Below are 26325 nucleotides of genomic sequence, written 5' to 3'. Positions count from 1 at the left end.
TATATCAGACTGTATTGTAATGGAATTGGTATTTATCTCCAGATTTATCCAGTTCCTCCTTTCTGGACTATCTTTCATTTATCAGGGTCTTTAATTACATTCCTTTACTAGCTGACCACTACAGAAATCACCACAAATCTGTAAAATGTTTCCACTTGCATTGGGAGACAAAAATAGAATAATTCCATGTCTTTTTTGGATGGATGCCTAGCTGAAACTATGCAGGGTTCGACTGACAAGAGGATGTAGTCTTTGCTGAGAGGGCTTTCTTTAAGGTCCTTTTTAGTCTTCAGGAACATTTAAGAAGATGAATGAAGAGAGGATTTATGCTAGTTTCCCTCAATTTTTGTTAACTCTGCCTGCCTTTTTGTAACTTTTGTCTCCTGCTACAAAATCTTTTCAGCTCTTCAGGCTTGCTGAATATATAATCACAAGCTGGTAAGTAGTAACTTCAGAGAGTTTTGGGTTGAAATGGCACTCTATTCTTTTGTGTACAGCTGTGGTAGAGAAATAAAACCCCTTTGTGCAGATAAGGAAAAAGCAGAATTATTGAAATGCTCAGTATTTGCCAGGGTTATAACTGTAAAGTGTAGTCTTTCACTGGTGAATAAATACAGTTAACACATAGCTCAGCCTGTGAATGCAGTGGAAAGACTTTACTTGAGTAAGTTGGGAATTATTTTGCATCTGAGTGAGCTCTCCTCACCGTGCTGCACTTCATGTTATCCGTTTCCTGGGGAATGTGGATGGGAGCTTACAAAGCACAGCAGGTAATTGGCTGCTTCAGTAGGAAAAGCAGAAAAAGGATATTTGTTGGTATATACAGAAAGAAAATGAGGACAAACGGTAATGGCTGTTGGGTGATAGGATCTGTCCATAGTCTTCTGAGATGTCTGTGAGATGAAATCTATACAGGCACTTTGCAAGGGCGGTGAGTATGTTAAATGTGAAGTTTAAACAGTTGAGCAACTTTTTCTGTCAGTGCATTTTGGACTGGAACTTTCATACACTTTGAATGTAAGAAAGGAGGTGAATGTGTATGTGATAACAGCTTTTTTGAATGATTTCTGTTGCTGTTCAGGGCTTGTGTTTCTGTATCGCAGCATTCCTTTTTGTGTTGCTACTTTATTTTGAGCCATAGCTTCATTTTATATGAAGGGTCTTATCTGATGCCTGTGGAAAGCAAGCACAGCTCAGCCTTTAGGAACTTTTTTCTGTATTTCTAAACGTGGCATGGTTTAGAAATGCTGAGGCAAGTTATTTCCTCTTGGAAAGGGAAAGCTATTACTGGGTTAGGTGCTTTTTCTCAGTTGCACATGTGGCAGTTTCTACAGACAGACTGAAAAAAACCCGTAATAGTATATCTATGGTTTTTGTTTAAAGTGGTCTATGTCCAGGTAGTGAAAAGACAGATGTAGCCAGGTTCCTCCTGAAACAGGGCCATTTTCATGGAAACCTTTTTGTTCCCTGCTTTTTCTCTCCTTCCTCTCTTTAAATGAAATAGCCTTAAAGTCAAGGCTGATAGATACTAGAATAACATCAATTCTAATTTGATTTTCATAACATTGTGTAAAAACCCCCCACCTATCTGGGGTTTGATATTCCAGAAATCAATGCCTATGGGTAAATATGTATGATGGATCTCACTGGAGCTGACTGACACAAGAATATAATATTTACTTCAAAAATGTTTGCAGTTTTATGTTTCAGGATTCCAGTTCTTGGACAGTTGGATTTTAATTTGTTTCCTGAAAATCACACCCAAAACAATGTACATTGTACTGGATGTTGAAATTGTGCTGCATGTATAGAAAGAGACAAAAATGAAATATTTTATGGGTTTGGTAGGTCAACATAGCTGTATGTAGGGAGAATACTTGGAAGACTGAAAAATAGATTATGCATTTTTAGCATTTTACTATCTGTAACAGACAAGGGTTTGTTTCCTTCCCTTTGGTAAAGAGGAAATCCATGTGTTTCTTTGCTTCTTTTATACACCCTTGTACTCTTTGAGGTGGCATTAAATTTTCATCTGTGTCATATAAGGTAAAATGTGTATTAGAGCATTAAGGAAAATGGGGTTAAGACCTGCACTGTCTAATAAAAGAAATTAGTATTTTTTGGCAGTCATCCTTTGGCCTGTGTGATTTTTTTCCAAAGGGCACTGACATTTCTCCTGGTTTCTTTAGGACTGCCATTCTGTGCGTGGACATGTTTTTCACCCATTGACCTTTTTTATTTATTTTCTTGAATGCCAAATAGTTAATGTGTCATTTCTGGCAGAAAGCTCTGGTGATCAAAGGGGAAACAAAACGGGCTTGAAGCAGGTTGCTGGAAAGGCACACATGGGATGGCACACATTTTCCTGCAGGAGTTGAGTACCAGTCCTCAAACCAACTTAATGAACACAGGAGGAAGCACATATTTTCCTGGGCCTGGAAAGCAAATGTGGTCACAGAGTGCAAGGTTTACTAGCAGGATAATCAGCTAGAGTGGCGTGAGCAACCGCTTGCCAAACTTCTTTTTCCTCCTGTGTACCTGGCCCAATTAACTCCATTCTTCATTCTTCAGTCATCTCCCCAGGTAGCTACCTGCTCTTAATGGGCCATAAAATGCATGGCACCAATCCATATGGAAATATTTTGGGGTGTAGGGGCTGTCTTAGCCCTTTGTAGGGGTCTCTGAGAGTGTCAGAGGCAGCAGTGCTGTCCAAAAAGAAACCCAGAGGATGTACCTGTGCCCTCTTCCTGAATACTGGAAGAGTCTCTTTGGGTAATGTAGGTCATGACATGAAGGCTGGATTTGTCTGGGAGAGCTGCACAGAGGACCCAGTGGAGAAACTTCAGCTAAGCACAGAGAGAAGACTTCAGCTGGGATTAGACACTGTTGTTCTTATCTCTTAAACAAGATTTCTTCTGTGCTTCTGCCTGCCTGCCTCCCTCCCAAGTGGGGATTAACCATAACTTTTCTAATTGGGCTTGTAAATGGATTGTGCTTAGTTACAAGTCCAGCAGCTCAGTTCTTTCCCTGCCACAGCCCCTGTGCTTCCTGGACTTCAATCCTCCATCTGCAGAGGTTCACGGGGTGGGAGGTGGCAGGGGGCAGATGGTCTGGTGAAAAATATTCATTCCACAGACTTCAGATTCCAAAGAAAAAGCCCTAGGAAGGCCTGAACTTCTGCAGGTGAAGGGAAAGCTGTAATCCCAGGAGAAGACAAGAAATCCACAGCCTTTGGGTAGGCTCATGCTTGAAAACATTTTAGCAGGCTTGTGACCTTTAAAAGAGATTAGAGCTAGCTATTAGTTCATGTGTACTTCCAAAGTTCTTTGAGTGTGTGTTCTATATTATCGGAATATATACATATATAGTATGCAAGTGGTATTTCATAGAAATTTTTTAGAGCTAAGGAATGTATTTGATTATCTATAACTATTCCTTGGGGTCTTCCACGGAGATGTGCTCAATCTCAGGGTATTATCCAGAGCCTCAGAACTGAAACTATTGATTGAAACTGGAGTAGATCACTGGGACTCTGCAAACATTTAGAGCTGAGCCAAACTTCTCAGATCCTGCCTTCCTTTGTATATTTCTGAATATCCTCGAAATCCAGTTGCTCTCATGAGGACTGAGAATTGGAAAGATGGATTTCTCACTCATGTTTTTCTGAGAAAATTGAGACATATTGGGATAACACACCTGCTCTGTGCCACTCTAAGTCATCTAGGAAATTCAGAATATTTTGTGAATTTAAACCTGCCCAGCTCTCCTGTCATACAGGAAAACCCTATAGAATCAAATCTACATCTCAAGCATGCTTATTTTTTCACCTTCATCCTCAGTTGGCTGAAGGGACAAAAATCTTGTTTTGGTGGTCCTGAGATTTGTCACATGGAGCTTCACATGAAAACTTCTGATATCAGAATTCCAACTTATTTGCAATAATTCAGAGTTACTGAGAATTTTTCTTTTTTCAGATCTAAGAGAGACCTGGGAAAACCTACTTCTAGAGAAATGATGCTGTTTTGATACCCTCACATCCCCAGACTCTGCACCCTGGCAGAGTCCCAGTGTAGTCAGTAGAGACACATTAATTTGTCTCTGGCCAGGAAAAGCCCTCATAATTTTAAGTCAGTCATATCCACCTGAAATAATAATAAAATCTGTGAATTTGTATCATACAAGAATACCTAGAGAGGGATGAGAGTAAATCCAGAGGTGCTGGTACCTGTCAGATTAAGTTAGTGACCTCTCTGTGCAACCCCAAACTCACTGACTTCTAGAATTGTTAGAGAAACCCAGAATGGTGGTGGGTCACTGAGAGTTCTGATGCCTTTTGTGTTCTTGATTAGGAAGGAGTTAAAACCAGTTCTGGAAGTGAGCTGAAATATTCAGAGTAAGAGTTTTCCAGAGGAGGCTGTGCTGACTGAGGGTGGACTTTGCACTTTCTGCTGTTCTCCTGCTCCCTTAAATTGTGCAATGTGTAACAAACCCACCGGCTGTGGGGGCTCCCAAGGAATGGCTCACAGCAAAGTAATTTGGTATTGGCCTCGTTCAAGCATTCTCAAAAAAAGGTCAAGCCTGGCTTTGAGCTGGAGCACAGTCCCAGGTGGCTGAGAGCTGTCCTGCAGTGCCCATGCCAAGCTGTCCAGGTCAGGTCCCTGGGGAACAGCACCCACATGCTTGATTTGACTGAGTGTGTTAGCTGGGACACAGATATGCTGCCCTACTCAGTGCAGTGGAGCAGGGGTAATAAATGTTTCAGTGAAACATTTCTGTTTCTGCTGTAACTTCAGCAGAGCAAACATGAAAAGAAATAAAAATCAGACCATCAGAGCAGCACGAGCTCTGTCTCCCATTAGGGGTTTGCACACAAGAAGAGAGTGCACCTCGTCTGAGGCAGGAATTCTGCCTCTGGCCAGAGTTTAAACCTCATTTCTTTCCATAGCTATGCACCAGCTACACCCTCTCTCACCAGCCTTGTGAGGATGAAATCTTCCTTCTTCAGGTTTTGCTGTGGGGCAGCAGCTGCCAAGGTCCTGGTGCTGCAGGGAGGTAATTTCCAGGGCTAGACCCAGAGAGGCAAAAGCAAGAGTGCTGAACAAACCTTGACAAAAGCTGATCATGCCTTGGCTACAGTCTTTATTCCTCTGGCCTGCTGAAGGTCTGCTGAGGGAGCCAGAGAACTCATGCAGCTCTGCAGCCAGCTGTGTATGCCTGCAGCAGGAGTTAAAACTCACTCAGGCAGTGTAGCTGTGTCTGGTGTCTTATTCACTCTAAAATATGTCATCCCGCGTTAATGATCCTTTTCACATATGTCAGAAGTGATGATTAATAAATGAGGGTATTTCAGGTGTTGCCTTTGGTGCTGTGTCAGTCAGACGGTGACAGTGTTGCAAGCTGTGCTCACTGAACCCTTACTGCAGGTGGAGACTGCACTGGGGTCCTGACTGCAGCACACTGAGCTGGTTACAAGGCATAAAAACTTACATTCAAAAAGTGTCTTGGAAGCATTTCTCGAGAACAAAACCTATTGCAAGTAGTGCGTTTCTAGCCAGAAAGGGTTGCTTTAGTAATAGCTTTTCTATTAGCTAATTTCTGTCCTTAGGAGGAAGTGGCTCCCTTCCTCTCTTCATTTAATTCCTTTGCTGTGTTGACCTTCACCTGTGTGACTCGCTCCCTGAAATCCTCTCGGGAGGATCAGTGTCAGCTCTAATAAGCCAGCTGTCACTTTACACCAAACAGAAAGTAAATGTTCCATTTGTTAAATGGGCCCGGAGAACCCAGAGGCTTTTTCTACCATCCTCGTTTTTTTTTTTTCCTAGGGGAAAGTGTTTTACTTTGATGTGACGGAAAGTGCATAAAGCGGATTCGAAGCTGCAGATTTAAGTGTCTTGAGTGAAGACTGCCGTGTAAGGCTTTTCTTTATTTATCAGCTGTGTTGAAACACGATCAGAGTTACAGTGCAGGGTCTGGGCACAAAGAGTTTTCTTGTGTTTCTAGCCAGAGGATAAGGGATACGCCGTGCAAGGGACACACTGGGAATTTCTTTCCTTTAGAAAGCTGCGCAGGAAGACACAGGAAAAGTAAGATTGTTACACTGAGCTCTTGGCTGCCGATGCAGGGTGCAACACTGCTTCTTGTTGGGAATTTTGCCATTGACTTGATTGCGAGCAGGACAGCTTTTCTCTATCACAGCTGTTTATTTATTGCTCCCCTTCTACTGCTTTTTGGTGCTGACAAGCACAACCTGTGCTCCTCCACCAGCTTGCACAGGTGGGTTATATTTACACCACTAAGCATGGAAAGTATTTGAGAGTGGAAGTGAAGGGGGAGCACTATATCTGTGTGCCTTTCCCACAGTAGTTGGTGGCTGAATTCAGCAGCTTGTGGAGTGCAGGTTTTGAATGGTGTTTGACAAATGTGAAATCAGTGCAGGTCACTGACTGGCCACCACTGGTGAGCACCTTGAGACAGGAAAAGAAAGTGGCAGCTCCGGCGTGTGAGATGAAGGCCATGGTTTTGTTCTGTGGATCTGGAGGTTGTGTAAGTATGGCTGCTTCTGGGGATTTGACTCTGTGGTGGGGATTTTGCCGCTGAGAAGAGGGCTGAATGTGGAGTCAGATGAAGATTGTGAAATGCTACTCCCATAGCTCTGTGAAGCCAGTCTCCCTTCTCAGGAAAGGTGAGGCCACTCAGCCATGCTCCTTGGGGCAGCTCAGAACCTTTTGCTCAGTACTGTTTGGAGGTACCTTCACAGTATTGGAGCAATATCCCACAGGCTTGCTCTCCCTGTGGGCAACCTCCCAGGGGCTCTTCAAACTTCTCCTGTCACTGCTGTTCCTTTGCCAACAGAACCTAAGGGACAGCAAGCTTCTCAGTGCATGTTACAGGAGGCTGTCCAAGCTTTACCCTGGGGATGATCCTTTCTCCTTCCTGGCTGCAGCAGTGGGGAGGGCAACTTGCCTCTTGCTCCTCTGGACATTTAATTTGTCCTTGTCTCATCTGCATAGGCTGGAGGCTTAGGGCCAAACTTTTTCTTTGTTAGCACACTAATTTATACTCTAAATGAAATGTTGGCAGTAACTGAAATAGATATCTGATTTCAGGATATTTAAATCTAGTTAAGTATCCAGTATACCATCCCTCAGCCTGAGTGAACTTTGAAACTGTGTATGTATGACAAATATACACCTGGCTTCTCTGTGCCTTCCCAGGTGTGGGGAAAGGCTTTAGAAATTTCAAGTCTAGAACCCCGTGCTCAGCCCTGGACTCTGCATTAAGCAAACTGCAAAGAGAAGGTTCTGGCTTTGTTTGTTCAGATTTTGTGTTGGATTTTTTCTTGGATGTGTTCATACGGCTATGACTTGCAGAGTGTGGTGAATCTGATATTTAATAGCAGTCTGTTTGGTGTTTTTTTTTTTTTTTTTTGTTTTGTTTTGTTTTTTTTTTTTGGTCCCCCTTGGTCTACTTCAAACAACTACAGAGGGCCTGATCTTTAGATCTCCCCCCTCTCCCCAAAACTTCTGGCCATAGCAATACTGCACCTTGAACAAAGTACCCAACAGCCATTAAGCCACTCAGCTTTGAATGATTGACTTTCTCAACAACAGCTGAAGTTTGTGGCTTTTCAAGTGAATGGAACTGGAGCCCACAGAATCATTTTCTGTCCAAGTTATTGCCCAGGTGAGAAGGGGTGCTGGGTAATGAGCCAAAAATGTCTATATATATAAAATATAAAGGATAGCTTCGTTTTCAAGAGATCTAGGATTGAATTTATTTTAAATAAAAGTGTGTATATAAGTGTGTGACTGTACAAACTTATATATGGAACCAACAACAGATAATCAGCCTGAAAAATGTGTAAGCAACAGATGTCTTTCAGCATGTGCTACTTGGATGTAAACCTAGGGAAACAAATCAGATTCTTTTATGGTTAGATCTCATCATGTAAGAGAAGTTAAGTAATTGCTAGACTTGGTGTAGTTCCTTGCTGTTATAGTTGGAAAATAGGCAATTCACAATTCTAAGCATAGTTTAGACTCTTTATCTTTGATAAAACTTGGTCCATGTCACTCCCTGTGGATGCAGGAGCAGTTGCTAATTAGGAAAGTGAAATGCTTCCTTGTGTAGCTACAGGGCTCTGAAGACAGTTAATTCAGTATGCTCTGAGAGTGCTGAAACTGGGCCACTGAACACTTGTTGATGTTTAATCAAATTGTGATTTATGGACTCAGACTTCTTTCTGAATTTTATATTACTTAGAGCCTGTCTAAGTGACAGGTTCTTCCCTAGAACAAGAAGCCCATTTTGATGTGATATGGCACATTTTTCATAGAGTGAGCCTATCTACTGCAGAACTTTGCCCTATCCTAGATGTAGGAATTTTACTATTTGTAGTCTGCATACATGAATTAATAAAAATATAGGTGTTCTTCTTAGCAACTTGTGGTCTAGATGTGGGTTTAGGGCCATATAATCTTGGATGTTAAAAAAACACCTTAGAGGAGCAGATTTAAAACATCAGCATCCTCAAATTATCTCATTTAAAACATTCTCCTTGTTTTTGGCTTGAACACCACCTTACTCCCATCATTTACATTAGCCTTTCTACAAGGCAGTTGTGAGAAAGCTTTCCTGGCCAGGAAAACTGCCTTTCTCTGTTCCATATGTTAAGGATTAAGTGGCTTAGTAACATTAGGACTGTATTTCCCTTTCCTAACTGTATTCCTCAAAAAAATGCTGTAGGTAGGAATCCATAGCAATCACACAGGTCCTGAGTGCCCTGCTGCAGAGGCACCACCTGTGCAAAGGAGTCAAGCTCTTGGAAAATTAGTTACCAGAAGAAAAGAAAAAACATGAAGCCTCAACTGGCTGGACAGTCAACATTGGGTGATCTGGTTAGGGAATCTAAATCACTGCTTTTTTTAATCTAGTGTCATTCCGAAATTAGTAATGTGTTTGAAGCTGGGATAAATCTTAAATAGGCTTTCTGGTAAAGTGTTCTCTAAGTTTTCATTGCTATTTTTTTTCCCCTCTGCAAATGGAGAGGCAATTAACTGCCTGTGAAATGCAGGACTTGGAGAGAAAATTGTGATTATGTACTATATGTGCAAGCCTAGCTCTGCATTTACAAGCTGCAACTGAGCTTGTAATGAATGCCTCTTACCATAACTAAGCATGAATATTTGCATTGATTCCCACTTAACAGTTGGTTTTCTGTGCTTTTGAAGGTGGGGTGGCTTGTTAATTATTTTTTCCTCTGCTCAATTAGAAATAGGTGTTCATGTTAACTGGGTTTATTTTTGGGGGAATGGAGTTATGAAAAAAGTAACTTGGCTCATAATTACTGTGTGAGTAGAAAATGTGTTCCCAAGTGTGTGTTAGGATTAATACAACCAGCACCTGTGAGAACCTTTTTCAGTCAAAGAGCGGATGCTGTAAATTCCTTAGTAAATAATTTGGAGCTAGTATTCTTCCTCTGAGTGTATAAATCAGTCCTATCCACCCCTTCCTTCTTTTAAGCCCCTCAGGTCTGCTTTTTTTTTCTGTCTCTAAAATGATCCCCAAGCCCTCACTCTGTGTGTTGATCCAGAAAAGAGTACAACTTGCTACTGAGACCTTTGGAACAGCTGTGTGCAGCAGAACTTCTCTCCTGTTGGATCTGTTAATCTCCAGCCAAAGCTGTGATTTGTACAATTATTTTCATGATGGCCTGCAGGACCTAGCACATGTTGCAGAAAGGTCAATGCTGAAAGAGGCCTGGGTACTACTCACAGGTCCTACACGATGCAACAGTAAATTGTAGTGCTGGTAAGTGTCTGGTTGGTTTGAAGGGTGGCAGTGTGACAAAAATAGTCATTGTCTTGGTCTGAGTGTTATGGAGAGGGTTTTGTGCAGATGGGAAAGCAGAGAGAGGAAATGTTGTAAATTACCAGGACTACTATCAAGTCCTTTGCTTTCCTGTTAGTGTTCCTAATAAGGGATAAAAGTGGCAAAACAGTCTGGTCACAGTAATGAATGTGCCTCTGCTGCATTTTTATTTAGACAAAAATTGGGCCGATACAAAAAAATAGGGAGGACAAAGGTGTATCTCTTTCAATTGGATAATTTAAAGTTCTAATGCTTTTGGATCCTCCATACTCGCTTCATAGTGATGAATGGAAGTCAAACCACTACCTTAATTTTAATGCTGGTTTGAGCATGGTAATAATCAAGGTGAGGTTTGATGAAGATAGACAGAAATGTTCTATTGCAGCACAGGTCCTTGTCCAAACTAAAATCAAAGGCTGCTCTCTGGACGTTAAGGATTGTGTTCTGTTACTGCACTAATAGATGAGAGAGGAATTTAATTTCTTTATGAAGTAGCTTCATTCCATTGTCTATAGGGAGCTATTTGAAGACAAAAATAAAAAAGCAAAAGGCTTGTTCTAGAGGTGAAAGGAACAGTGGGACTTCAGAATCCTATCAATTGCTTTCTAAAAATGATCCTTCTCATAAACTGCATAAGGTGAACACTATTCTTTTGAGTTTGTAACTTTCTTTTGAATTATAACTTTTGGTGAGAATGCAGGTGCTCACTGTGCAGTGCTCAAGAGCAGAGGCAGAACTCACGGACTACTGCTCTGATCCATAACCCATTAAAACCCCACATGCACAGGAAAATGACCTGGTGGCCAGATGTAATCCAGATAATGTTGTTGGTCTCAAGAATATTCTTTTCTTTGTCATGGTTCCTTGGTGGTTTCCATGAATAAAAGTACCATGTAAATGAGGTGTGCATCTTCCTGGAGTGAGGTTTTTTCACCAGCTCCTGGTGGCAGATTTGGAGTTATTTCTGTGTAGAAGCTGGCAATCATGCCTCGAGGACAGACAGAAGAATAGTTTGAGATTTAATCAGGTTGCCTATGCCTTGAGTTTCTCTTCATGGTTTCTGCCTTTATGATCCTAATCGACAGCTCTTACACTTAATAGTGCAAGATAATTTTGGTTTTTCTCTTGAATCTTGCATTTTTTTAGACCCAGATAGGAAGTCTCATATGTTTCCATTTTCAGCAGAATTTTGACTGTCATTCTCAAAATCTGAGCACAACAAACTACATCACAAAATAATAGTAAATAGAACTTACTATATACCAAACAAAAACTTTGTATAATATTGTGAATCTCTGTACCATTTTGTCAAAGGCAGACTACAGTTTAATGGGCTTTCAAAATAGAAAAATTAAATTAATCAGATATATTTCTATGGAAAACAAGTGAGGCACTTCTTATTGCACGTATAAATAGTTCCTTTAGAAAATTGTTTTGCACTATTATGGCTTCAAGTATCATTTATGTAGTCTACTAATGAGAGGCCTCTGTAGCAGCTAACACCCCAGGTATGGAAGGGGCTCAAAATTCCTAATTCCTTTCAAAAGTGAATACAGTGTGTCAGAAAGGAAAGAAGAAGGGGCAAAGAGTAAGGAGCTAGAACTCTTTATTAGCAATAACAGTGAACTAGCCTGGGGAGAAAAGTTCCTATGAAAGAATAATACATAAAGAGTTTTTCACACTGCCTCAAGTTTTTTTTTTTTTTTTTGTTAAAAATAAGTTCAAGATTTATAAAGATTTTTTTCAATTTGAAATACTTTTTTTTTTCTATCTCCTTTCTCACAGCCTAGGTGCCTCCAAAATAAATTGAAGGAATGGGCACAGAGGTAATTGGTTTGAAGAAAAGGAGATGGGGAGGCAAAAATTGAATAATATTGCTAAAGAGGGGGCTGCTTAAAGGAGCCAACTGGCCCATCACATTGTTGTAAACGTATAATTTGAGTTTTCAGCCTGTACTACCTCAATTGCTTTATTAGTTGTTGCATACGCTAAATAGAAGTAAATATAACTCTATAATATATCTATATAATAAATATAAGTAAATATAACTCTAGATTTTTGAGAAATAATGAAGTGAACTTTATGTGCCAAATCAATATGTTCATTAGTTGTTAGGGATTTGATTCCATAACCAAAGTGCCCATGGGTGGAGATGAGATCATATCTGAAATACCAGGCAAACTCTGTCATGGCTCCAGGTCTCTGCAAAGCAATGCCTGACTCTGCAGTGCCTGCCTCCCTTTGACCTGCCTGATGGCTGGTATTTTTGAAAAGAATACTTCAAGTTTGTGGATGTTCCTCTTTTTTTATTTTTTTTCTTCCTTTCCTTCCCAGAAAGCCCAAAGGCCCCAGGCCAGCGTCTTCATGGATGGGAGACCTGTAGTTTGGCTGGCTCAACCTCTGATTTACTGAGGCTGAGATGCTTTACAATTTCCAGTAAAAACCAAAAAAAAGTACATTTGTGTCAAAGACTTTTTATTTTTATTTTGATTTCTGTGGAGTTTAACTGCCTCAAACTGGGGCCAGCCTTTGTTCTGTCTTGCAGTTAAGTAACTCTGGCATTTATGATAGCCTGCAATTACTGTGCAAGTTATCATTTTTCCATTTCAAAAGTTAGCATTTCTCCATGCTTGCAGCATTATCTCAGATGCCACAATTATGTGCACCCTCAGGAGGAGGAAATGGCTGTGGCACATCACATACTGTGGTGTGGTGAGGGCAGGGAAATGAATTTTGGGGATTTTTGTGATAAGTGTTCTTGCGGAGCCAGGTTTTCTTAAGTGTCTGATGAGAAGGGTTAGTTCAGAGCACATACTGTAATGCTTTTTCCTAGGAAGATTTGAGGCTATTAGTTCTCAAGTGATTTAAGGATATATCTAGGAAAAGTAAATATGAAGTAGACTGTAGCAAAAATAAACTGGTGAATACCCAAAGTCTCATTTAGTCTTAGGCACACTTGAGAACATGATCCAGGGCACAAGAAGGACCAAAAAGTGCTTCTAAGTAGGCAATGGTCTCAAACATTTTAAAACCAATGTGCAAGGAGGCCACTTCCTACTGGAACTGCTAAAAGAGCAGATTGGCTGTGGCAAACCTGGAAAAACTGTGCTGTGCTTGATTTGTTTGTTCTGATTTCCCCTTTGGCTTCCTGGAACTTTTAGGGTTAAAGCTCAAATATGTGGTCCCTAAAAGAAAAGCAAGAATAAATCCCTACCTTGCCTTTTTGTCAGGGATTTGCTATTTATTTTTCAGGCAATATGCAATCTGCATATGACACAGAGCACGTGGGAAGGCAGGGATTTCATCATTGATCTCGGATGAGCTGGGTTCCTGATGGCTTCAGTGCTCTGGAAGCTGAGGGATATTTGCAGATGGATTTAGATTTATAAGATCTGCTCCAAAAATAGATGCAATTTTAACAAAACCTTTCACAAGAGGCATATAAATTCTTCTGCCTTTTGCCAGTGTATTAGCTAGGGATGTTGAAAAGTGATGTCAATCTCTCCTTAGCCAGGAGCTGTGGGGGAGAATTATGCTACAGCCTTTAAGTATGACAGCTTTCTATTCTTGTGCAGTTAATCTGTCAATTTAATTTTTTAATCAGTAACCTTTTACAAGTATGTAGATTGTTTATTATACAAATGTAGTACAAGATCACTGTTAGTTTATTTTTCTTTAATGTTAACACAGAAGTAAGTGTAACCATGTTCAAATGCTTTGATAGTTTGGTATTTGGATGGCCAAATACCTTTTGCTCTTTCATGACTTTGAGACAGCTGGTAAACGCTTCATTCTGCATAAAGGGCAGAATCAGTGTTGTTTATTGTTGAACAATATAGTTTTGATTTGATGAAGAGATTAAAACAAACAGGGAAATGCAATCCTAAAGCTTGGTTGATATCATTGTTTGGCAGCCTGTTTAATATAGACAGTCTTGTCTCCTCCTCAAAGTGATTTGGAGTTCAGGACTGTCTTGTGTTCAGCCTGCTTGTCCGGCTCTGCTCTCATCTAATGGAGGGGAGGCTGCAGCCCCTTCCTGCTGCAGCATCACTGCCTAAGGCCTTCTGTCCCAAAGACCTCACACTGAGTTTTATGTGGCTTCTGCTGTAATAAATTGCATAAAGCAGCCACTCATACAGGGCTTGTAAAAGCTGACTTTGTTTTGTCTCAGTGGTGGTCTGAGTAGTGCTGGTACTCTGTGCACCTGTCAGATATTAATAGGAGAAATAGAAAATTGGGATGCAATTTAAGACTTTTATTTTAAATGTTGTCCATTTAAGCATTGCCATAGAAGCTGATGATACTTTGAAAAGAGAGATTTGCTCTGCATTTTAATTTGTGCAATTAATGATATGCTTACATGAGAAGTGGCTAAATGCACAGTGGTTTCTTCACGTATTAATAAAAATACAGTGGATGGCAAACAAAGATAAATTAATCACAAAATGATGAAAAGTCTAATAGAAATCTAACCATGAGTGAAAATAGAGTCAGTTCTGTGGATGTGAGCAGCAGAGCTTGTGGATGGTCTGGAGCACAAGTCCTGTGAGGAATGGCTGAGGGAGCTGGAGAAGAGGAGGCTCAGGGGAGTCCTTATTGCTCTTTACAACCACCTGAGAAGAGATGTGAGGTTGGCAGCTTCCCTCAGGCAAATAATGACAGGATGGGATGAAATGGCCTCAGGCTGCAGCGGGGGAGGTTCAAATTGGACATCAGGAGAATTTCTTCACTGAAATGGCTAAACATTTGGAATGGGTGGAATTGCCATCCCTGGAATTGTTGAAGAGATGACTGGATGTGGCACTTAGTGCTGTGGTTTAGTTGGCTATGTGGTGATTGGTCAAGGGTTGGACTTCATGATCTTGGAGGTCCCTTCCAACCTTGATGATTCTATGGGTCTATGAAATATGTTGTCCCTTTGATATCTTGGATAGATAAAAGCTCTCTTGGAGCCATCAGAAAGGTTTCTTTGCTTGATAAACTTAGCACTGAGTGTCTAGTGTCTCAGTTTTACAGTAATCTTCCTTGTCTGAGCAGGCAGTGTGGTGCCAGGAAGGCCAATAGCCTTCAATGTGTTACTAAAACAATCAGTTTTTGCCTTTCTGTACAAGTACACAGTGTGTGGGGAATGAACAAAGACCTCCTCTGCCTTTTACTCTCAGTTTAGACTGCTAAGAAAGAGGGGGAATTACCTTTAATGAGCCCAAGAAATAGCTATGCCCATTCTCATAACCCTTTAAAACAAAAAGCAGCCAGATGTTGCTCTGATTTTAATGGCAGCTGGGTGCAGTCTCTCCTTGGACTGTGAGCGCTAATTTTTAATATTGCCCTCAAATATTGTGCAAATGGATCAAAGCCAGTACACAAATACATTAAAATACAAGGAAACAATAGAACTCTTGATATTTATGGTTTGTCCAAAATACTCTTCTGAAGTAACAAAAGTGATGCAGAAAGGTTCTTCAGTGAGGTTGTTAGAATGTTAAGCAGTTGGCCAAAGTTCAGTGCAAGTCAACTCTTTTGACAGGGATCCATCGCAATTCAGAGCTGATCAATATTGGTTCACAAGCTGAAAATACTGGTATAAAACCTCTTGTGTCTCACTGAATGTAGCTGTAACTTAGACTTTTCTGCCACAGCACCTTGAAAGTTCAGCCTTTGAAGTGTCACTAGAAATTATAGGCAGTATTGTTATTGGATCAAGGTAGATTTTTTAACACTACAGCATCAAAGGAATATTCCCTGCTCCAACAAAACATTGGTGGTGAATGAATTGCTTGTTCTGACAAGAAGTTGTTAGGTTCACTGGATAAATAATTGTTTTCTTTGTATTTAATTTAAAAGGAGGGATAAAATCTTACTACCATATTTTTTTCCTTGTAATCTGACTTTCACATCACAGTGTAAGTTTTCAATTTTAATGTTCAAAATACCCACTTGTGCCAGTAATTTCTGTGGAGGGGAGCAGAAACTGACTAATTAAATTGCAGATGCTTGTGAGGCACCATGCTGTGTCACCCCCACAGTGTGCTGACACAGTGTTCGTGTGTTTGGACACTGTCTTTTCCCACAGTTATGCAGCCCTTGAATCACCTCTTTTTACCAGAACAGGACAGTATGCACACAGATGCTTTAGGATATTGGTAAAGAATGAAACAAACTTGCATATAACCAAAAGAAGCCTTTATTTTTCGTTCTTGTTTCTTCTTTCTTTTTTCCTAAGTGATAAGCTAAGTTTTATCTGAGCTTGAGTTGTGAGTTCATTGTTCCTTGTTCAACTTATTGTTCACAAGATCTTCTCCACTTGTGCTATTTTTTCTACATGAATCCATGGGGTTTTTTTTGCAAGACCATCCTTTGCCTACAACGATATATTTTTGGTACTGTTTCTTCATTGAGACACACATCTAAAGACCTGGTGGCTGTGCATTTTATTTCTAGTATGAAATCCGTGAAGGTCTGTACAGCCTATTACTGTGTCTCTTACTTTGTCATTGGAAATAGATTGCCAGCTACAAGCTGTGTGTATTTAATTTGTCTAAAAAATGTGTTGGCCAAATTTTCACATTTTAGAGTGATTCAATTTACCCTAATGGTCTTTAACTGAGAGTTATGCTCACACAGTAGAGGATAAAATAGACTGAAATTTTTTCTCAGAGCTATTAAATTTTTGAACTTGATGAGTCCCCATCTAGTCCAGAAAATACAGGTTTTTGAGTTTGTCCAGTATCGCTATCAAATCTGGCAAGCAAGAGCTAGATTGCTTGAGGTTATTGGAAGATAAAGGAATAGTGCAAAGCGAGAAATGTGATTATTTCTACAAGGCAGAACCTTGCTTTATTTGACAAAAAACATGCTCAAACCTTAATGAAATGATTTGGCTTTAAGCACACTCTCTGTACCTTCCTGGCTGGAGGTGCATTTTGCAGAATCAGGGTGTGAATGACTCACTGGGCTTCACAAGGCCCAGGAACAGAATGGGACTGGTGCTCTAAGCAGGAGCACCACATCTGTCATGGGAAAATGTGTCACTTCCAAATGAACTACCAGGGGCAACAGCTTCCATGTAGAATTTCAGGTAGGTGGGTTATGCAGACATCCCTTGTGAGACATTAGAACAATCTTCTGAATCTAACCTCTTGCATGAAGGCCATGTTCTACTCAGAGTTGCTGGTACTGGGAGTTTCTGTGCCAGATTTCTCTTGAATTATCTTCAAGAGTTGTATCAAAGCCTTAGAAACCATTGGTACTCTAAGCATCTAAATGGTGAGACAAGCCAGAGGTGGCACATGCACCAACCATGGGGTGTTTGACAGGGTTGAAGGCAAGTGCCAAAAGACAACACAGCTGATTTCAGTGAAGATTCACAAGCAGCTTGTCTGAGAAGTGCTGAGGTTGCCTGCCCTAATGTAGCAAAGCATTTCAGCAAGTGTCAAGTTTCAAACATGTGAGATTTTTCATTTTGTTTCATATGAGCGTCCTTAAGTAGTTTGCTGGATTGGGATCCTAGCAGGACTGAAACCTTAAATATCTTTGCCCATTAAGCAGCATAAGTTATAGCAAGAATTTCTTCGGATTTGCAGCTTTTCCTTAAATTCTGTAACATAGTTTTATTGTTTCCCTGTTGGTAGCTCCTGCTTCTTTAAGAGCCTGAAAGAATTAATTGGATTTTATAAAATTTAAGAGTCTACATTTTATTCCTATTAGGTATGCAATCCCATTTAAAGAGTTTGAAAAAAAAAATAAAAAGAAATCAATCAATAAGCCCCACAAAACTAATACTGATGAAAAAATACATCTCTTGTAGAACTTTGAGGCTGTCCATAGAAAAAAATTGCAGTCTTGTCAAGCAAACCATCACAGAGCAGTACTTGTTTTCTGGCCTGCCAAAAAAAAAAAAAGTGATTTTGAGAGCTGTATTTGCACTTAGTGTGGAGGCAAAGATGAAGCACATCTAGCAGCAGCTCAGCTGAGCTCAGCTTATCTGAGCTGTAGAGAACTCACACTTAACAGCAAACCATCATAAATGATGGATTAATTCCTCTACAGAATGAGTGCTGTTGAGCTTGATTCTGCTTATGTTTCATGATTGCATTACACACCTTTGTGCCTGTCTCGTGGTGACACCTTTCTCTTTTGTGAAGTTTCTTCATGCTGTTTTTGTGTATTATTGAGGAAGGAATTGGGAGACTGGGTGGCAAATAACGAATGGAATGCATTTTTCAAGAGGTGTTGTTTGCCAAAACTAGCTGAATTAAATGACTTTTCAGCATAGAACTGCATATGTTTCTTTTGGCTGGTGAGAAGAAAGCTGAAGCAAGGCTGGGAGAGCTCTCATGATTCAGGCAGCAGGACCTGGACTGTACTTGCCCAGTTTGTGCTATTGTGGCTTGCAGGTTTCCTGTTGTTCTTCTAAACCAGATTTTTGCATGCTGATTGAAGGTCTCTTTTGGCTTTAAGGGACGGAGAATACAGCAGTTTTGCAGTGCATAAGGGGTGTGTTGCAGCTGTAGGTTCTCTGTCTGCCCAGACAATCAGACTGCCTGAAGTAGATGGACTTCAGCAGTTTTCAGTACTGAAAACCAGGCCAAGCAAGAAAACATAGAGGACATGATTTCATAAATAATTTTACTTAATAGAAAAAAAAAGTCTTTTAAATGCAGATCTTTTGGAAATGAACACCATTACTGCTGTTTCTCCAGCTGGATAGATTTAAACTTGTAATTACAGAAGCATACCAAATAAGCTGTCCCCCAAAATATGATACTACTTGCCTCAGTCACAAACCTGACTATTATTTTGAGGTTGCAAAGGTTTTCCAAAGGGATGAATTTGCCCTTTCATTTCTATCCCAAATACACCATTTTAGTAATGAAATGTGATCTCATCTTTCCTTCCTTGTTCTAGTGGAAGAAAAAGTAATTAAGTCTACTTTCAGCATTATGTTAGCTGCTGGTCAAGACCTTGCTTTATTATCTGAATCTGTGGTGGTATCTAAATTTGCAGGTAGGCCAGTATTCACAGGAACTGTGAAATATGTAGAACCCTGTACCATCTATGCCCTTCCTGGCAAGACTGTTAAAACCAAAACTTTTGCAACTTTATCCATAATGTTTAGGAACAATTTACTGTGAGCTGAGCATGAAAAGAACTTTGATCACAGAAAGTGTCTAATTAAAGTTAACTGATATTTCATTAATAAAAATTTAATTACTATCAGAATTAAAATAATCTGACTTAAGGAAAACAAAGAACAGATATACTTATCACTGTGAAATGGTAACTGTCTCTTGGAGCAATTCTTTGACCTTAGATCTGCTAGTTTGTCTTTGTTCAGGTTACTGGAGGGGGGAGCATGGGGAAGAGGTAGCAATATCTTGGGCAATATGTATGTGGGTTTTTAAAAAATTATTTTTGTTTGGTTTTTTGTTGTTTTTTTTCCTCTCGGGAGAAGTTTTTTGCACTCAGTGCAGTATGAGTGCAAAGTATCTACACAGGGCTAAAGCATTTCCTGCTCTGCAGACCTGCAGCAGGCACGAATGCACTCAAACGCTTCTACAGAGAACTTGAAAAAGTGGCTTGTGGGATAAATGTCTGCTTGTTTATTGGGCTGGATTAAAAGACAGAAAAGTAAATGTCATGTCTAAGTACTAAGATGTGCTGCTGTGCTGTGTAAAACAAATTGAACTTTACATCTACATTGCATTAGTGCACTGTCTTCTTTGCTGTTTACAATTTATAGTTTTGAAAAATACTTTCAAGACCTAATATGAGCATTTCTTTAATGACATAATTTGCAGGAACAGTTTATGGTTTAAAAGGAAGGGATTTTTTTATAATTCACCTTTTGGTTCATATAATTACTTTTTAAATTTTATGCACTTAAATTTGTAACTGTTACAGGGCAAAGTGAATGCTTGAATAAAAATCTCAGTCTTTGGAAATGAACATTGCCTTCATTCACAGTGATAAGGATATCTGTTCTTTGTTTTCCTGAAGTCAGATTATTTTAATTCTGATAATTAATTAATTTTTAATTAATTAATATTTTTTTAATTAATTAATATTTTTTTTTTTACTAATGAAATATCAGTTTATTTTAATTAGACATTTTCTGTGATCAAAGTTCTTTTAGTACTCAGCTCACAATAAATTGTTCCTAAAGGTTATGGATAAAGTTGCAAAAGTTTTATAGGAGCATCCAAATGCTTTTCTGCTTTATGAGATATCTTAAAATAATTTTGATTTTAATATTATTCTTAATATACCTTATTTAATAGTGAAAACAAATGGGGTTTTTAACTAGCTTGGTATTGATAAATTCTTAATATTGGTGGAACATAAATTCTATCCTTCTGGGTCATATACTTTTAGGCTATGCTAATCCTACAGGAAAGCAGCTTTTCTTTTTCCCTTAGTGGTCTAATTCTGCAAAATAAACCAGTGTACAAAGGAAGTGTAGCTTGAGTACACTGAGTTTTCTGTGTGGGGCAGTGGTACTCAGAGATGCTGCATTTTCCCTGCAGTTTTCTGCCTTCCATATGCTGAATTCTAGTTCATTGCCTACTTCAGGGCAGAGTGTAAAAATTTCAGAGAAAGTAGACTAGCTGTAAACTTACATTAAAATAATGGGCTATAGCATAGTATTTTTAGTTTCCAAATCTCTGTAGCAAGGGGAGTGAGCCATATTTTCAGCTGGTATAACATGGCACTGCTCCATGATTGCTGTCTCTTGTTGATATCCCTATTGTCCACCACGCAAACAGAAGCTGTTGATTTGCTGTAGGTTTTATATTCATAATGAATCTATATTAGAACATTGTTTTACTTCAAAAAATTAGTTTTTCGAGTTCCTATGTCAGATGTGAGCTTTGTATTTATTCTGGAATCCCCATTTCACCCAGAAAATGAGTGTTTGTCAAATTTGGAAAATATTTCTGATTTTTTTTTTTTTTTGGTGATGCTTCTTAATTTGAAAATCTGATCCATGGAATCTGATCTGATCTCTTGAGGCTTTTGTTCTTCAGTATCTGCTTCATGAGACCTAATGGCATGTGGAAGAAAAACATATTTGAAGACTTGTTCACTAGAATGGAAGGGCACGTTGATAATTAGCTGGAATTCCACCAACAGATTAAACAGGTAGAAAATATCTTCACAAGAACTTCACTGTAATCAGAAAAAAACAGCATAAAATATTGTGTGGAAGTCTTCGAGGGATGGCTGGGTTATACACTTCCCCAGGCATTGTAATTGGGAAAGCCAAGCTGTTAAGAGTCAAGTGCATGAATAATTAAAATTAGGTCAATTTGTTCTCAAAGACCATGATCTGAGTGATTTTGAAGCATGAACTTTCTTCATATAAAGAAACTTCACTGCCAGAGATGCACTGCATATAGGATTTGAGCATGCTTTTTCAGCCCAAGTGCAAGGGAGTTGGGAGTTTGATTGTGCCAACAGTGGACTGACCTTTTGCTATTTCATTTTTTCTGCCTCCTGTTTGCCACAGGCCAGGTAAGGTGTTTCAGGATGGGTGGTTGATTGTTTTCTTTAAAAAGCAGTATTTATTATGTGTCACAAAAAATCATTTTGCTGTTGTGTGATGGAGTAGGCAGATGAAAAGGTTGATGCCACAGCAGTGACAGACTGAAATGTGTGCTCTTGCTCTTTTTGCACTTGTGTCTTTATCAGTACCAGTTCAACATATTGATGTGTAAACTGTTAGAGGCAAAAGCCAGCTCCTGGGAGTCTGCAGCCAGTAATCCCAGGGCAGGCTGAGGGCTGTGGTTATATTTTCTTATAGAGATGTGGTGTTTAATGTCAGTCTTTATCTTGGAGCCTGAAGAGTTTGTGTATTGGATTCTGGAACTCCTGTTTCAAAGATAGCACTGAAATGATAATTTTATCTCTTTCCTGTTGCAAGAGGCTTTAGTTTTGGTTTGTTTCTAAGTGAGTTTTTTTTAATTTATTTTTTTAATTTTTTTTTATTATTTTTTTGTCTCTAACAGAAGAAAAATGAAGCTAGAGTGTCTAACCTGAGCTGGAAACTTTGGTTTCCCTGGCTGCTTCTGTTAGCTAGCCACCAGGACACACTACATCAGGGTGTGGATGTGCTAGTGATGGCATTTAGTAGTAGTGAAGATTGTGATGTGGCTGCTTTAGCCCCTCTACACACAATGCTTGCATTATACAAGAAATCCCACCAGAAAGGTCTGAGTGGCTGCAATAGCTTCTCTGAGAAAAGGAAGGCAGAAAGTGAGCTTGAAACACTCTGAGTAGTGATTTTGGCATATTTGATCTATTGTGTCTCAAGGAACACACTTTGATTTTTTGAGATCTGATTTCTGTCCCTTACGGTTTCTCCTTACTCTCTCCCGCAGTCCACAACTATTCTGCCAAATGAAAATGAGAAAATATACTAACTGTGTTTGTACTGAGGAAGTGGTTTGCTTATAAATGGTGACCATATGAAACCTATAAATGGCGATACCAAAACTATAGTTGATTATACGGATGTGGGCCCTGGAAAAAGGAAAATGGACTCTGTTTGCTAGCTGAAGGGAAAGATCTCTTTGCTGCCTAGGCTTTTTGCCAAGGCACAGCTGAAGTAAGGTTATTTTAGGTGTGTGTTGTGCGAGAGCTTTTTGCCCCTTTGATTTTTATATAAGTTCTAGTATGAACACTGCTGTGAACAAAGAGCAAGTCTTGTCTGATTTCACATTTTCATGGAGTTGCTACTGAAAAGGTGAGTGCATGCTTTGACAACTGAGCTTGGGACAGGGCTCCCAGTGCTGCCTTCAGCCCTGAGTTGGTGCTGCTCACTCCCTGAAAGGGCTACAGTGGTGTGTGGGAGACAAAATTCTGAAGACTGTGGGGTGTTGGTATCTGCAGAGCTACATCCTCTCTGCCTTCTCCAAGTGTCCCAGTTGTCCAGCAGGGACCTCCTTGCCAGCCCTGAGCCAGAGCAGCTATGTAACATAAACATTGGTTCTCATCCTGGGGAAATGTAGAGCTGGGAACATGAAGTGGATGAAAAGCTAGAGGTGGATTTCCCTAGAAATATTGGGATAAGGTCATGATGCATGGCACTGTTAAGCACCAGTGTAGAGTCAATGAGGGGCAGAGCTTTACACTTATCTCTCAAACTGAGATTTGCTATTGAAGTTCTGTCATCATTCTAACTTATAAGGTATAAACTTTACTACTTCTATACCCACATTGTTTTTTTTACCTGGGACCTTTGATGTAAGCTACAAAATCAATTAATCAATAGATTTTCTTTAAAGGAAAAAAGCAATGATGAATATTCAGCAGTTGTAAAAATGCTCTTGAGATTGCCATCTAATAGAGGTGAAATAAAAAGTGGAAGCTGATTAGAATTAAAAAAAAAATGGGTTATTCATCTATTTATAGGAATTTGAGTCTTTATATGCCAGTTTTTATAATTTAGTGTTCAGAACACCCTGATTTTAAGCATTTCTGGAAAAATCACTAAATGAAGGAAAAGTAAGAGGAATGTTGAGAGCCAAATTATGTTGATTTACAAAAGAAAAATGCAGCCAACATAAATTGCAAAATATAAAACTGTGCTGTGTCTGAAACGTGCTCTCATCATTGCTGAGACATTTCCCCATGCCAGGGACTTACTGTCTCCAGCACAGACTGATGTCCTAAGCATGAGATGCAATGGCATTTTTCATGGCACATCTTTATTTTCGTAGTCATTATCATGGAATGTGCCTCCCCAGAGCAGCTTTTTCTTTTATATCTATTTTCTTGCATTCTTTTTGTATTTGAATGCCTTTGCCTCTCCCATTTCTAACTCCTTTCCTTTGGAGAACATTTGTAGGACTTCTGAAATGGTGACCTTTGGTTGCTGTTAAAATGAAAAAAAAAAAAAAGTTTCTGGACTTCTATGGAGTTATATTAAACAGCTCCTGAGACCTGGAAACCCTCAGGGAGTTGTTCTACCCTGTGTTTTGTTATATTAAAAATACTCTGCATATAATTGTTTAAATCTAAATATGTATGAATTATGAAATTAAGGGCTGTTGTAGGGTGACATACTCAATATTACATGTGGAAATGTTGCTTGTTTCTATTTATCTAAGTATTACTATAGCTAGAAAACAATGTCAAGGGTTTTGAGAGGAGGAAAAAAGGCTCAAAACAAAACTAAGCAAAGCTTGATGTTATGTGAGCAGAGATGGGCTGTTCATGTCACTTTTCCTGGTGCTGTTTTCCAGCTGATGTGTGTGCCTGACCCTTAATGTCTGTGAATTGTGATGTTGATGCAAATACAGCACACCTGCCTAAGGTGGAGTGAACTTGTACACTGTATTTTGGTACAATCTCACTTAAACTCAAGTGATTTGTAAATAATACTTGCAAATCTTGTCAATTTGTAGCAGTTTGTGTCCCTGTGCTGGACAAAGCTGTGCACAGCGTGGACAGGGCCCCTGTTTGGGACAGAAGGGACTGGCAGTGAGTGGGGATGAGGACACGAGCTGTGAGCATCAGCATTCCTGCCTGCACCATCTGACAGGAGATGATGCCCAGTGACTCATCCTAGGCCACATCATTTCTTCCAGTCGTTGCTCTTGTGTTTTTTTGGCAGCAGTATGGCTATGTTATCTGGCCAACTTGGCTGCGCTGTCACTGCTGGTGGGATTGGCCCAAGGAGCTGTGCTCCAGCTACTGTCTGCCCCAAGGGAAGGGAAGATTTCTCCCTGAAGAGCTTAGGGAAAACTCATCTGCAAGATTGGCTCCCCCTGCATCCTCCACTTCAGTGTCTTCTAATTTTTGCTACTCCAAGCAGCCTATTTTGAGCAGCTACTCATAATCTGAGCAGCTGAGCAGAAATTCTGTACACTCAATATTCAGTTTTCAGTACTACTTGGTGTAGTTTTGATGTGTAGCAATTTTACTGGCAATATAACTTGAATGTCTCAATTCATCTGAACTTTCCTATTTGGCTGTCTGGGGGCATTTTGTAACTACAAAAATATAAAAGTTCACTATGTGGTGTATAAAAGTCTATTTAGGTGAATTAAATTTTTTAAAATGTGGATACAAGTTCTTGGATCATCCTTGCGTTTTGTCATCTGTGATTTTTTAACATTTCCTTTTAATAATTTAACCTTCCTGTGTGATTTTAAGTGCCACACAAATTGTTTTCACTCCTCTTATCTACTGGATGAAGGACTCTCTTGAAGTTTATTTTAACTCAGTGCCATTCAGGCAGGTGATTTTTAGTGGAAATTAACTGGGGAATGTTTCAGAGGTTCATCACAGGTTAAAAAGATTTAAGTCCAAGCCACTTCCTTTTACACCAGAGAGAATGTCAGCAGATATGTTTAGTCTGAGAGCAGGAGGGTGAACAAGGAAGACATTGTATGAAGATGTGTAGATCGAGCAGAGGTAGCCACCAGCGACTGGAAGACCAGAGTGTTGCTTTTTAAGGTCTAGAACTGTTATTCCTATTACTTGTATAGCATCTGAAAATATTTAAAGGGGAGGGGATTTTCTGCAAATAACAATGGAGAAATCTTTGCCTAGTAAAAACTGGTGTAGCTTAGAGCCGCTGAGAATGTTGACTAAAATTTTCTTAATGTGTAGAGCTAGAAATTAAGACATAATTCATAAGAGGAGGAAGGTAGCTTGAAAAATCAGCAATAAGAACTGATTGCAGAAAATAGGATCTGGAGCCATTGAAATGCAGACCTTCCCTAGGAATTCAGGAGTTGTGTGTAGGAGGCCTTTTGAATAATCTGGCCAGCACTGTTGGCTATAAGGCACCAAATGACTGTTAAATTTGTGCAGCCTAGCTGTGGTAAGCTGGTCTTTGGACAAAATTCATCACCGCAAACAGCCAGTCTGGATTCCTTGCTCGTAGAAGCGAGTGAACACATGCTAAGAGTAGAAAGGGTTTCATTGTGCCAGCAGCTTTAGAAGAATTGAATAAAATTGGGAAAAAAAAAAAAAAAAGAGAGTAGTCCATTCAAATGCAGCCTCTGAATAGAGACACTGGCAGCAGTTGTATTTTCTGTGGTGTGTTCCTCGCAGTCCCCCAGCAAACCTTCACTTCCTGGCACAGGCAAGTGCAGCTCCCATTAAGCTTAGCAGGAGCTGTGCTTGCTGAACTTGGCCCTCTGCGTGTAGAAAATTAAATGTGTTGGCAGGTTAGCCAGAGGAAAATGTTCTTCTATTTGGGTTGCTTGGCACTTGTTCTGAGGCATTCTGGGCTTGTGGAAGAGAGAAATTCTCCAAAATTAGGGCTAGCCAGGAGGACTTAGACAAATTACCTATTCCTCTTTTCCCTCAGATAAATTCTGGGAGGCCTGAGAGCGGCACAAGCATGGTCACTGGCAGGCTCAGCACACATGGTGGCCTGTCTTGCACCTTGGACTTCATGTTCCAGTCTATAATAATGAGAAGTACTTGTTAATTTTCTCT

The 26325-nt window shown here is 39.8% G+C and overlaps 1 protein-coding gene across 2 annotated transcripts in view; it reads left to right on the top strand.

The window, feature by feature from the left end:
• The first annotated feature begins 274 nt into the window (after positions 1-274).
• The window catches only part of INSC (INSC spindle orientation adaptor protein), a 126176-nt gene continuing 100125 nt past the window's right edge, over positions 275-26325 (top strand). For both annotated transcript variants that reach the window (XM_053945834.1, XM_053945832.1), the window contains exon 1: positions 275-438. The gene's annotated coding sequence lies outside the window, so the exon portion shown is untranslated. The remainder of the gene's footprint in view (positions 439-26325) is intronic.

This window comes from Vidua chalybeata, chromosome 6, assembly GCF_026979565.1.
Source record: "Vidua chalybeata isolate OUT-0048 chromosome 6, bVidCha1 merged haplotype, whole genome shotgun sequence".
NCBI lineage: Eukaryota > Metazoa > Chordata > Aves > Passeriformes > Viduidae > Vidua > Vidua chalybeata.
Note: the sequence above shows the minus strand (reverse complement) of the source record. Positions and strands in the feature narration are given on the sequence as shown.